This window comes from Bison bison, unplaced genomic scaffold, assembly GCF_000754665.1.
Source record: "Bison bison bison isolate TAMUID 2011002044 unplaced genomic scaffold, Bison_UMD1.0 scf7180017864263, whole genome shotgun sequence".
In the NCBI taxonomy this organism is placed as follows: Eukaryota; Metazoa; Chordata; class Mammalia; order Artiodactyla; family Bovidae; genus Bison; species Bison bison.
Window position 1 is genome coordinate 9,164,068 of NW_011494835.1, and position 12,088 is coordinate 9,176,155.

Genomic DNA, 12,088 nt, shown 5'->3' on the forward strand with positions numbered 1-12,088 from the left:
CATGGAAAATAAAGAATTGGGATCAGTTTCTCGAAATACTGGTCTCCCCATGTCTCTCTCTCTCTCTCATTCTGGCTGAGTCTCCATCTGGAGTGCAGAACCCACCAAGCTTACTAATTTTGCCTGGGCTTCTAAGATCCGACCAGGGAGGCCTCAGTGTCTCCTCTCCTTCGGGAGAACGGAAGGACTCCTGTGGCCTACGTAAGTGGTGCAACCTTCTTGTCTTGAAATTTTATTGGTCCCCCACGTAAACCAAGCTACTCAGCCTCTTTTCTCCACTGAATTTTCCTACTGAGCTATCCTCATTCTATTACTCATTACATCTCTAATTAATATCTAATTGAAGCTATTGTATCCTGATCCTCGCCGACGCCGTCCCCGCTTCAAACTCCCTGGATCAGCCGAGGCTGGACCCCGGCAGTCCCTCTAGTCAAGGCTATGGTTTTTCCTGTGGTCATGTATGGATGTGAGAGTTGGACTGTGAAGAAAGCTGAGCGCTGCAGAATTGATGCTTTTGAACTGTGGTGTTGGAGAAGACTCTTGAGAGTCCCTTGGACTGCAAGGAGATCCAACCAGTCCATCCTAAAGGAGACCAGTCCTGGGTGTTCTTGGGAAGGACTGATGCTAAAGCTGAAACTCCAGTACTTTGGCTACCTCATGTGAAGAGTTGACTCATTGGAAAAGACTCTGATGCTGGGAGGGATTGGGGGCAGGAAGAGAAGGGGACGACAGAGGACGAGATGGCTGGATGGCATCACTGACTCGATGCACATGAGTTTGGGTGAAGTCCGGGAGTTGGTGATGGACAGGGAGGCCTGGTGTGCTGAGATTCATGGGTCGCAAAGAGTCGGACACGACTGAGGGACTGAACTGAACTGAACCCCTACAGTGTTCATTGCACTGTATGTATGCATGTATATGTATGTGTGTGTGTGTGTGTGTGTGTGTGTATATTTAAAACATGACAGGGAAATGCAGATAGGTTGAAGGAAATGTGGCCATTAAAAATAATTTCTATATATATGAAACTATGTATATATATAAAACAACATATATATGGAGACATAGTACAGTTTAAACTAAGTTTTACCTATAAAACTCAAGATTTAAAAGGTTCTCTGATTTGTAAACTTATACTCAGAAATACTGAATATAATATTTATTTATGTAGGTTATGTGTGGTCTTTAATATTACTAATACCTAGAATTCTAATAAATGTCAAACACTAAGAGAATCTTAAGAGTCTTGTCTGTAGGTTTCTCTCTTGTATGTATTTATTGAATTTATAGTAAGCTAACTCTAAATTTTTAAAACTAATTCTTAAAATGATAAGGCATATGTTTCCTTTATGCTCTTTGGAAAGTAAGATACTTACTACAAAAGAAAGGATACAGAGATTTGAGGGACAGTTTTTGAGCCAATGATACTCAGTTGGAGATAAAATTTGAGTGATGGAGATTAATACAATGAAGAATATAATTTTCTGAACAATGAGAAAACCACATAAAAGAAGGTAACATCAAATCATGAGGAGGTACCAATTAATCTTTCACAAGCAGCTTTTATAATGACACAACCGATGATTAAAAAGAAGACTGAAGTCAAGAAAGAAAATTCAGGGCTCATGTCTTCATCAGGGCCCCCTCAGGACTAAATCTCTTCATTATACATCTGGTCTAAAATCATATTTTGCTCTATTAAATAACAAATATTAAATAATAATGGCTATGGTGTCAAGAAAGTTTCATTGCTCATCTTCTGCTTAACATGACAGGGACGTTCAGATTTGTTGAAGGAAATGTGTCCATTAAAAATAATTTAAAATTTTTTAATTGATAGTATTTAAAAGGTTATACCTTAGCTATCTAGATAATTCAGATATCCACAATGATATATACTCTGTGGATTATGATTTTATCTTTCTGTGATATAGGTCCTATTCATGAATTGTCTTCAGTTTATCTTGGTGGCTATACATACAATTTTCTCTACAATCAAAGATCTGAAGTAGGATTTAACATTATTCTTAGCAGATGATATCATGAGGGAGGCATAAATTCTTTACTGAAGCTTGTCTCTCTCCCTGTGGCTAAATGTATTAAATCTTACTGTTAAATGATTTGGAAAAAGAGAGACACTATTCCAAAAATACAAATTATCTCATTTTTAACTTAATCTTATAAACTGCTTTGAGGGTGAACAGGGATCTGTGTAACCTATAGGATTATGAAAGGTTTTTGCTGAGCCATGAAAGATGCCGGGATTCTTTCTTAGCCTCTGGAGGAGAGGAATTCAATCCTTCAATCTGGGGCCAGTGACAAGGCTTGATCACTCAAGAGCTTTTGTGTAATAAAGTTTTATTAAAGTGTAAAAAAGATAGAAAAAGCTTCTGACATAGACATCAGAAGGGTGCAGAAAGAGTGCCCACCTGCTAGTGTTTAGCCAGATTTTATATAGCTACTAAATGAAGAATTGATGCTTTTGAACTGTGGTGTTGGAGAAGACTCTTGAGAGTCCCTTGGACTGCAAGGAGATCCAACCAGTCCATTCTGAAGGAGATCAGCCCTGGGATTTCTTTGGAAGGACTGATGCTAAAGCTGAAACTCCAGGACTTTGGCCACCTCATGTGAAGAGTTGACTCATTGGAAAAGACTCTGATGCTGGGAGGGATTGGGGGCAGGAGGAGAAGGGGATGACAGAGGATGAGATGGCTGGATGGCATCACTGACTCGATGGACATGAGTCTGAGTGAACTCCGGGAGTTGGTGATGGACAGGGAGGCCTGGTGTGCTGTGATTCATGGGGTCGCAAAGAGTCGGACAAGACTGAGCGACTGAACTGAACTGAACTGAACTGAACAGTCTGGAAATTAAAGGAAGGAAATGTCTCAAAACACAGAGACTGGCTCCAGCCCCTTTACCCACTACATGAATTTTGAGGTAACATTGGCACAAAGTGAATTGTCCCAGGCCATAAAATGATTGACATGAAGAAAGGTGGGTTTCCAAGCAAACAGAGTCACATTAACATAGTTTAAGAGAATATTTTGCATGAGTAAAACATACTGGTTTGTCAAGTCAGTTCTGAGTCTTAGGCTAATGGACTTGAAGACAGAGTCTAGGGTAAATACATAGTTTTTTAACATAGCTTAAGGAAAACTTTCCATAAGAAAAACGCATTGGTTAGCTCAAGGTTTGAGAAAGGTTAAGTTCAGGTGGAACCAGGTGTCCTAATGGCAACACAGAATTTTAAAAGAAACCTCTTTTTAAATTTGTATACAGAAGGGGAAAATATCTAACATTTGTAGTTTGTTTCCTCCTGCCACTTAAGAGAGAGATAAAAAATGTCTGATACTTGCAGCCTATTTCCTCCGTTTGGAGACCCCTGGCCTTCCTGCCTGTTACCCACTCAATTATATGGAATGTGACATGTAAAACCATCTTCTTAGAGAACAGTTCGTTCTTGCCTAAATTTTTATTCTGGATGGAGGAGCCTGGAAAGCTGCAGTCCATGGGGTCACTGAGGGTCGGACACCACTGAGTGACTTCACTTTCACTTTCAGTTTCATGCATTGGAGAAGGAAATGGTGACCCACTCTAATGTTCTTGCCTGGAGAATCCCAGGGACGGGGGAGCCTGGTGGGAGGCCTTCTATGGAGTCGCACAGAGTCGGACACGACTGAAGTGACTTAGCAGCAGCAGCAGAGACAAGGAAGTTGAATATAGCATTAATCAGAATTTTATGTCAGAATGATAATATATTGTATGCTGTTTGCTAACGGGTCGCAAAACCAATTTTTAAGCAAATAAAAGATTACTTTCCAGATCCTGTACCTGAAGCTGTTCATTCTCAACTAAAGTCATTCAATTAATATTCAAGGATAATTTTTCATGAATGTCAAATGAAACATAAGCTGCTGATCCTGTAACAAGTTAACTACCAATCGTAACTTGAGTGTATTGAATCACTGTTGTACTCAGCAATAAAAATGCTTTAAATTTCCTGTATCAATTGAAAAGTTCTTGTTCTATTATAGTCATTCTCCATGTAACTGGTGGTATAAATTCACAGAATTACAACATTCAAGGACTTTTCACAACTTCCAGCTCTGAGTATAAACCAAATTCTGCAGTAAAGTTTTCAGATTGAAATGTCTTTGTACCCTTGATATTTTTATAAATATGAAATTGTTGTTGTTCAGTTGCCCAGTTGTGTCCAATTCTTTGTGACACATGGACAGCAGCACACCAGGCCTCCCTGTCTTCATCATCTCCCAGAGTTTGCCCAAGTTCACATTCATTGCATCAGTAATTTATTTACATGTAATTATGAAATTACACTGGAGAAGGAAATGGCCACCCACACCAGTATTCTTGCCTGGAGAATCCCATGGATAGAGGAGCCTGGCAGGCTACAGTCCATGGGGTCACAAGAGTCAGACATGACTTAGCAACTGAAGCACCACCACCATGAAATTACATGTAAATATGAAGTTACAAACTTTTAAAAAGCAAAGTCCTCAACTTATATATCTTCATATCACCCAAAGTGCATAGCAAAAATGTTTTGCATGTAAAGGTTGATTGGTTAATACACATTGATTTACTAAGATAAATTCTGCCCATGCCAGATTGATGATAAAATGAGATGTAAGAAAACAAAGTATGGTTTTTCTCTTTTTGCTCAGGGAAAATATTATAACAATGTTATCAGAAGTATTAAGCCATCTTCAAAATACATATCTTACTAGAATTTGTAATTTACTTGAACATAAGGAAAAAAAATATTTCATATGTATATAGTTGAATTGTGTCCTCCAAAAAGATGTTGATATCTGACTCCCAGCAGCTGTAAATGTGACTTTATTTGGAAATAGGATATTTACTGATATTTAAGTTAAGACAGATTAATCCAATATGACTCTGTCCTTATAAAGGGAAGACTTTTCTCTCTGTGTGAATACACATAGAGAGAGCCCCATGTGAAGATAAAACAGAAATCAGAGTGATCCAGCAGAAAATATGAACACTGAAGATTGCCAGAAAGCTACTAGAAGCTAGGAGAGAGGCTTGGAGTAGATTTTCCCACAGAAAGAATCAACACTGCTAACATCTTGATCTTGAACTTTAGCCTGCAGAACCAGGCAAAAAGACTTTTTCTAGGTGACCCAGATTGTGGTGCTTTGTTCTGGCAGCCTTAGTAAGCTAACACAGTATGAATGAATCACAACTTGAAATTTAGATTTAGATACTTAGGTTATGTAAGAATGAATCTAGTGTTTAACCTTTCAATTATAGGTTAAAATGTGCTGCTGGAGGCAAAAACAAATATTGATGAAAAGTCAACAGAAATCTATATGCAATATCAGATTTTAATTTTAGGAAATTAAAAAAAAAATTCTGTGTACAAAGTAGTGTTGAAAATGAAACTGGAAAAGAGAACCATAGATAATACTGCAAATTATAGAAATTTACTTTCTCTCTTCTAATTTTCCATTCTTTTTGTCCTTTTCAGTTTATTAATAATCCTTATTTTGGCCACCAAAAATAAAGTGTAGGTGAATTCTATTTTCTAATGGATAGGAGGAGAATGACATCTTTTTCTTTTTTAATTTCCAGTAATATTCATTAAAAAAAAAAAAAAGGAAAAGCATATCATTTATGGAATATTCACACACTCTCCCTTTAACCACTATGTATCCGTGTTAGCTTCAACCTTAATTTTCTATTTGGTATTATTTAAGTACTTCTGTGGTTTTTTTTTTTTTTTTTTAACATTTTCTGTCAATACTCTATTATCTCTGTTATCTCTTAAAATAATGTATGTATTTCAACAACCTGGACACATTTTTCTTTACAAATTTTCTGTAATCTGTAATTTTTTGCAATCTGGATACATTTTGTTTATATACATGTTTGATGTGTCTTCTAAGTTAGAAATGGGACTCCTTGGGATACAGTCTCTGTGCAGAATGTCTTTTAAGGATCCTTGTGATCAACACTTAAAGAAGGGAGGGAGAGGAAGCAGGGTTACCTAGAAGAAGTTAAACTGCGATCTGAGCCCTACAGCAGCTCTAGTCAACTCAGCAGGAGTGCTTTGGAGAGAGAATGGGCTTTCGGAATTCTGCTAATGGGCGAAGGCAGCTGGCCTTTGTACTCCTATGTACATCAGTCACTGGACTGGGCCACTCCTGAAATGAGTGTGACCTTGTGCAGGGTGGCTCTGCAGCTGAGTCTATCCCCTGAAGGGGCTGACAGTTCAAAGCTGTTTACCAACAGCACTTCCTGCAGCTGAGGCGGCAAGTCCTTCACTGAAAGGAACCTGGGCACCGCATTACAGTGCCCATTACATGGAAGAATGAATGTCCCCATGAATTTCTCTTGTAAAAGATACTCTTAATAGTCTCTACATAATCTTTTTAATTGGAACAATTTTAATTATGAGATAAGAGATGTCATATTTAAAACTTCTATAAATGAAAGATGCTTTATTTCATAAAGGAAATAACCACACACTAATTTAGAGATCTGGCTTCAAGATAACCAGTATATTCACATGTTGACCTTGCTGGAGGCAGGGTTCTTCTCTATGTATGAACACTCTGTGAAATTTTGAATGCTAAATGCTTTCTTACACTGATGGATGCTGACCTGAGCTTTCAAACACTATTAGATCAGCATGATAAAGCAGACTTGAAGCAAACTCTAAAGAGCAACTCACTGTTATTTTGTCACTGATCACCTCTTACTGCTACCACTCTGGGGAATTTAAGCTGGGACTTTAAAACAAAATTATTTCAAATGTCATGTCCTTGATGCCATAAAAATGTGTCATGTTTTACTTGCCTTAAAATATTTTCAGCCAGTCACTTCACACTTTGCCTAGAGAGCTCAGGTTCTACTATACCTTAGATAGGGATGTTACTGGTTGATAATTCCACTGCTTAAGCTCTCAGCAAATTACTTACTTGTTCATTAAGCTCTTAATGTGAAATCTGATTCTTCCCCAGGTTTTTGTCCCTGTATTTGGCCATAAACTATCTAGCTCCTTCAGTTTTGGTTTGTGATTGATTCCATTCCTAAGCCAACCTATTTCTGCTTCACCTCTTTTTCTTGAGTCAGGAGTCAGACAGGACAGAGCGACTTCACTATCAGTATCACTATCTTTTTCTTTATAGATGGAGAGTGAAGTTCTTAGCCCCACCCTTTCAATCACATAATTATCTCTGGCTAAATTTTTTCTGTGCCACTTAGTCTCTTCTCTCTTATCATTGCTAAGATTTTTAATTTTTCATAAATCCCTTTTGCTTTAAATTCACTCAACTTTCTATGACATAAATTTTGTGTGCTCATTTTCTTTGTAGTGGCAGACTTTCTGATGCTCTGGTTTAAACCTGTCTGCAAATACTGTGAACTTTTTACCAATAGACAGGACCTGTGACCTCAGCAGAACTCAAGTGCCCAAGAAATACATCTGAGTCTTAACTGTTAAAACATGTTTTTATATCTCACCACCATTTCTTTAAAAATTTATTTTGCTTAGCTCCTAGGTTCATCTTTGCTTTCTTCAGTGGTTTATAGGTTTTGGGCTGACAGGTTTATTATTTACTCACAAGACAAACAATGTTTTGTTAACATAAATAGTCTTTCTGAAAGCAAGAAAAATTAGTTGGTCTGGTCACATTCAGAGGGTTTTGTTTTAAATTCACTAGTATTCTGTAGAAGAGGTATATAAACCATAATATTAATTAAAATACAATTATGATGAGTATAGTGCTATTATTTTTTTTTTCTTTTTTAACATGTAATGGTTTTTCTAAAGTAACTTATTGTGCCTAAGATTTTCAGGCATTCCCTAGTCTGTTTTTGACTAGTAAGTATAACATAGAACATAGTTTTATGAAATGAATTCAGCAAAGTCAGAGGATACAAGACTGACATGCAAAAATCAGTTGTATATATATATCAATGAACATTCCAAAAAGGAAATTAAGAAAACAATTCCATTTATAATAGCATAAAAAAAGATTGAAATATTTAGGAATACATTTCACCAAGGAGGTACAAGACTGGTATATTAAAAACTATAAAATGTTGTTAAAAATATTAAAGATGACTTAAGTAAATGGAAAGACATTGCATGTTCATGGGTTCGAAGATATGATATTGTTAAAATGGAATTACTCCCCAAAGCAACATATAGATTAGTGCAATCTCTATCAAAATTTAAATGACTTTTTTTAAACAGAAAAGATTCTAAAATTCATATGGAATTGCATGAGAGTGCAAATACTCAAACCCATCTTGGAAAAGAAGAACAAAGTTGAAACACTCACACTTTGTAATCCCCAAACTTACTAAAACCTGCAATCATCCAAAAAAAGTATGGTGCACCCAATAAGGAGCACCTTAATATATAAGGCAAATGCTAATGGCCATAAAAGGGGAAATCAATACTAACACAATAAGAGAGGGTTTTAACACCCCATTTTCACCAATGGACAGACCATCCAGGAACAAAATAAATAAGGAAACACAAACTTTAAATGACACAATAAACCAGGTAGACTTAATCAATACTGGGACATCCCACCTGAAAGCCTCAGTATATACTTCCTTCTCAAGTACACATGGAACATTCTCCAGGATCACATCTTTGTCACAAATCAAGCATCAGTAAGTTTAAGAAAGTTAAAACTATAATGAGCATCTTTTCCAATCACACTGTGAGATTAGAAATCAATTACAGGAAAAACTATGAAAAACACAAACACTTGGAGGCTAAACAGTATGCTACTAAATAACCAAGAGATTACTGTGGAAATCAGAGGGAATAAAAAATACATAGAAGCCATGGCAATGGAAACACAGTGACCCAAAACCTATGGGATGTGATAAAAACAGTTCTAAGAGGGAAGTTTACATCAATTCAATCTCACCTCAAGAAACAAAACTTTCAAATAAACAATCTACCCTTACAAATAAAGCGACTAGAGAAAGAGGGACAGCAACAATATCAAAAAAGAAACAATTAGTAGAAGGGAAAACATCATAAAGATCAAAGGAGAAGTAAATAGAAATAAAAACAGCAAAGATCAATAAAACTTAAAGTTGATTATTTAAGATAAAACTGATAAAACTTTACCCAGACTCATTAAGAAAGAGAGGATTCAAACCAATAAAATTAGAAATGAAAAAGGAGAAATTACAGCTGATACCACAGAAATACAGAGGATCATAAGAGAATACTGCAAGTAACTATATGCCAACAAAATGCACAACCTATAAGAAATAGACAAATACTTAGAAAGGTACAACTTTCCAAGACTAGACCAGGAAGACATAGAAAATACATATAGACCAATCACAAGTCATGAAATTTAAACTATAATTTAAAATCTTCCAACAAACAAAAGTCCAGGACCAGATGACTTCATAAGCAAATTCTATCAAATATTTAAAGAAGAGCTAACACCTATACATCTCTTCCAAAACACTGTAGAAGTAAGAACACTCCCAAACTTGTTCTATGAGGCCACCATCATCCTGGTAATAAAATCAGACAAAGATATCACAAAAAAGAAAATTACAGACCAATATCACTGATGAGCATAGACACAAAAATTCTCAATAAAATATTAGAAAACAGAATTCAAACACATATTAAAAAGATCATATGCCATGATCAAGTGGGATTTATTCCAGGGATGCAAGGATTCTTCAATAAATGTAAATCAATCAGTATGATACACCATATTAACAAATTAAAGAATAAAAATCATCTGATCATCTCTATTTCATTCTTTTACATGCAGCTATCCAGTTTTCCCAGTACCACTTATTAAAGAGACTGTCTTTTCTCCATTGTATATTCTCACCCCCTTTGTCATTGATTAGGTGACCAAAAGTGTATGGGTTTATCTGTAGGCTTTCTATCCTGTACTATTGATCTATATTTCTTAGAATGGAGATATTCACAGAACTAGACAAACTTTTTAAAATAATTTGCATGGAACACAAAAGACCCCAAATTACCCAAGTAATACTGAGAAAGAAAAATGGAGCTGGAGGAATCAGGATCCCTAACTTCAGACTATTCCACAAAACTACAGCCATCAAAAGAGTATACTACTGAAACAAAAACAGAAATATGTACAGATCAAAGGAACAGGGTAGAAAGCCCAGAAATAAACCCATGTACCTGTGGTCAATCAATCAATGAAAAAATGGTAAGAATACACAATGGAGAAAATTTATTTAATTAGTGGTACTGGGAAAACTGGGTCAGTTCAGTTCTAAAGGAGATCAGCCCTGGGTGTTCTTTGGAAGGAATGAGGCTAAAGCTGAAACTCCAGTACTTTGGCCACCTCATGTGAAGAGTTGACTCATTGGAAAACTGGATAGCTGCATGTAAAAGAATGAATTAAAACACTAAGTATATCCACTATATACAAAAATAAACTCAAAATTAATTAAAGACCAAATGTCAAACCAAACACAACAAAACTCATAGAGGAAAACAAGAGTAACACTTTTTGACATAAACCACAGCAAGATTTTTGACCCACCTTCTAGAGGAATGAAAATAAAAATAAACAAATGGGACCTAATTTAACTTGTAAGCTTATGAACAGCAAAGGAAACCATAAATAAGACAAAAAGACAACCCTTAGAATGGGAGAAAATATTGGCAAATGAAGCAGGTAACAAGGGATTAATCTGTAAAATATACAAACAGCTCATGCAACTCAATATCAAAACAACGTATGACCCAATCAAAAAAAGGAGGAATACCTAAATAGACATTGGTCCAAAGAACACATACAGATGGCTAAGAGGCACATGAAAAGATGCTCAACATCACTAGTTATTAGAGAAATGTAAATAAAACTTACAATAAGATATAATCTCACACTTGTTAGAATCAGTTCAGTTCAGTTGCTAAGTTGAGTCTGACTCTTTGCAACCCCATGAATGGCAGCCCACCAGGCCTCCCTTTCCATCACCAATTCCTGGAGTCCATCCAAACCCATGTCCATTGTGTCAGTGATGCCATCCAACCATCTCATCCTCTGTCATCCCCTTCTCCTCCGGACCTCAGTCTTCCCAGCATCAGGGTCTTTTCAAATGAGTCAGCTCTCCGCATCAGGTGGCCAAAGTATTGGAGTTTCAGCTCCAAAATCAGTCCCTCCAATGAACACCCAGGACTGATCTGCTTTAGGATGGACTGGTTGGATCTCCTTGGAGTCCAAAGGACTCTCAAGAGTCTTCTCCAACACCACAGTTCAAAACAGAATAACCATCATCAAAAAATCTATGAACAGGAAATGCTGGAGAGGTTGTGGAGAAAAGAGAATCCTCTTGCACTGTTGGCAGGAATGTAAATTGATACAGTCACTATGGGGAACAGTATGGAGGTTCTTTAAAAAACTAAAAATAGAACTACCATATGACCCAGCAATTCCACTCCTGGGCATACACCTGGAGCAAACCAAAAATTCAAAAAGATACATGCAACCCAGTGTTCATTGTAGCATTATTTACAATAACTAGGACATAGAATAGAAGCTACCTAAATGTCCATTGACAGATGAATGGATAAAAAAGTTGTGGTGCGTATATACAATGGATTATTACTCAGCCATAAAAGGGACAGAATCTGGTCATTTATAGTGAAGTGGATGGACCTAGAGTCTGTCATACAAAGTGAAGTAAGTCAGAAAGAGAAAAACAAATATTGTATATTAGATTAATGGAATATAATTGAGAATAAATCAATATATCTATGATCAGTTTATTTTGACAAAGATGCCAGAACAGTTCAGTGGGGAAAGAATAGTGTCTTTAATAAATGATACTAGGACAGGTGAATAAATACATGCTAAAGATTAAATTAGACCCTTCCCTCCTACCATATACAAAAATTACAACAAAATGGAGCAAAAAACTAAGTGCCAGAGCTAAACTATAGCACAGGGAACTATTATATATTCAGGGAACTATATTCCTGTGATAAACCAGAATGGAAAAGAATACACACACACACACACACATAACTAGTTACTTTGTTATACAGGAGAGATTGGCA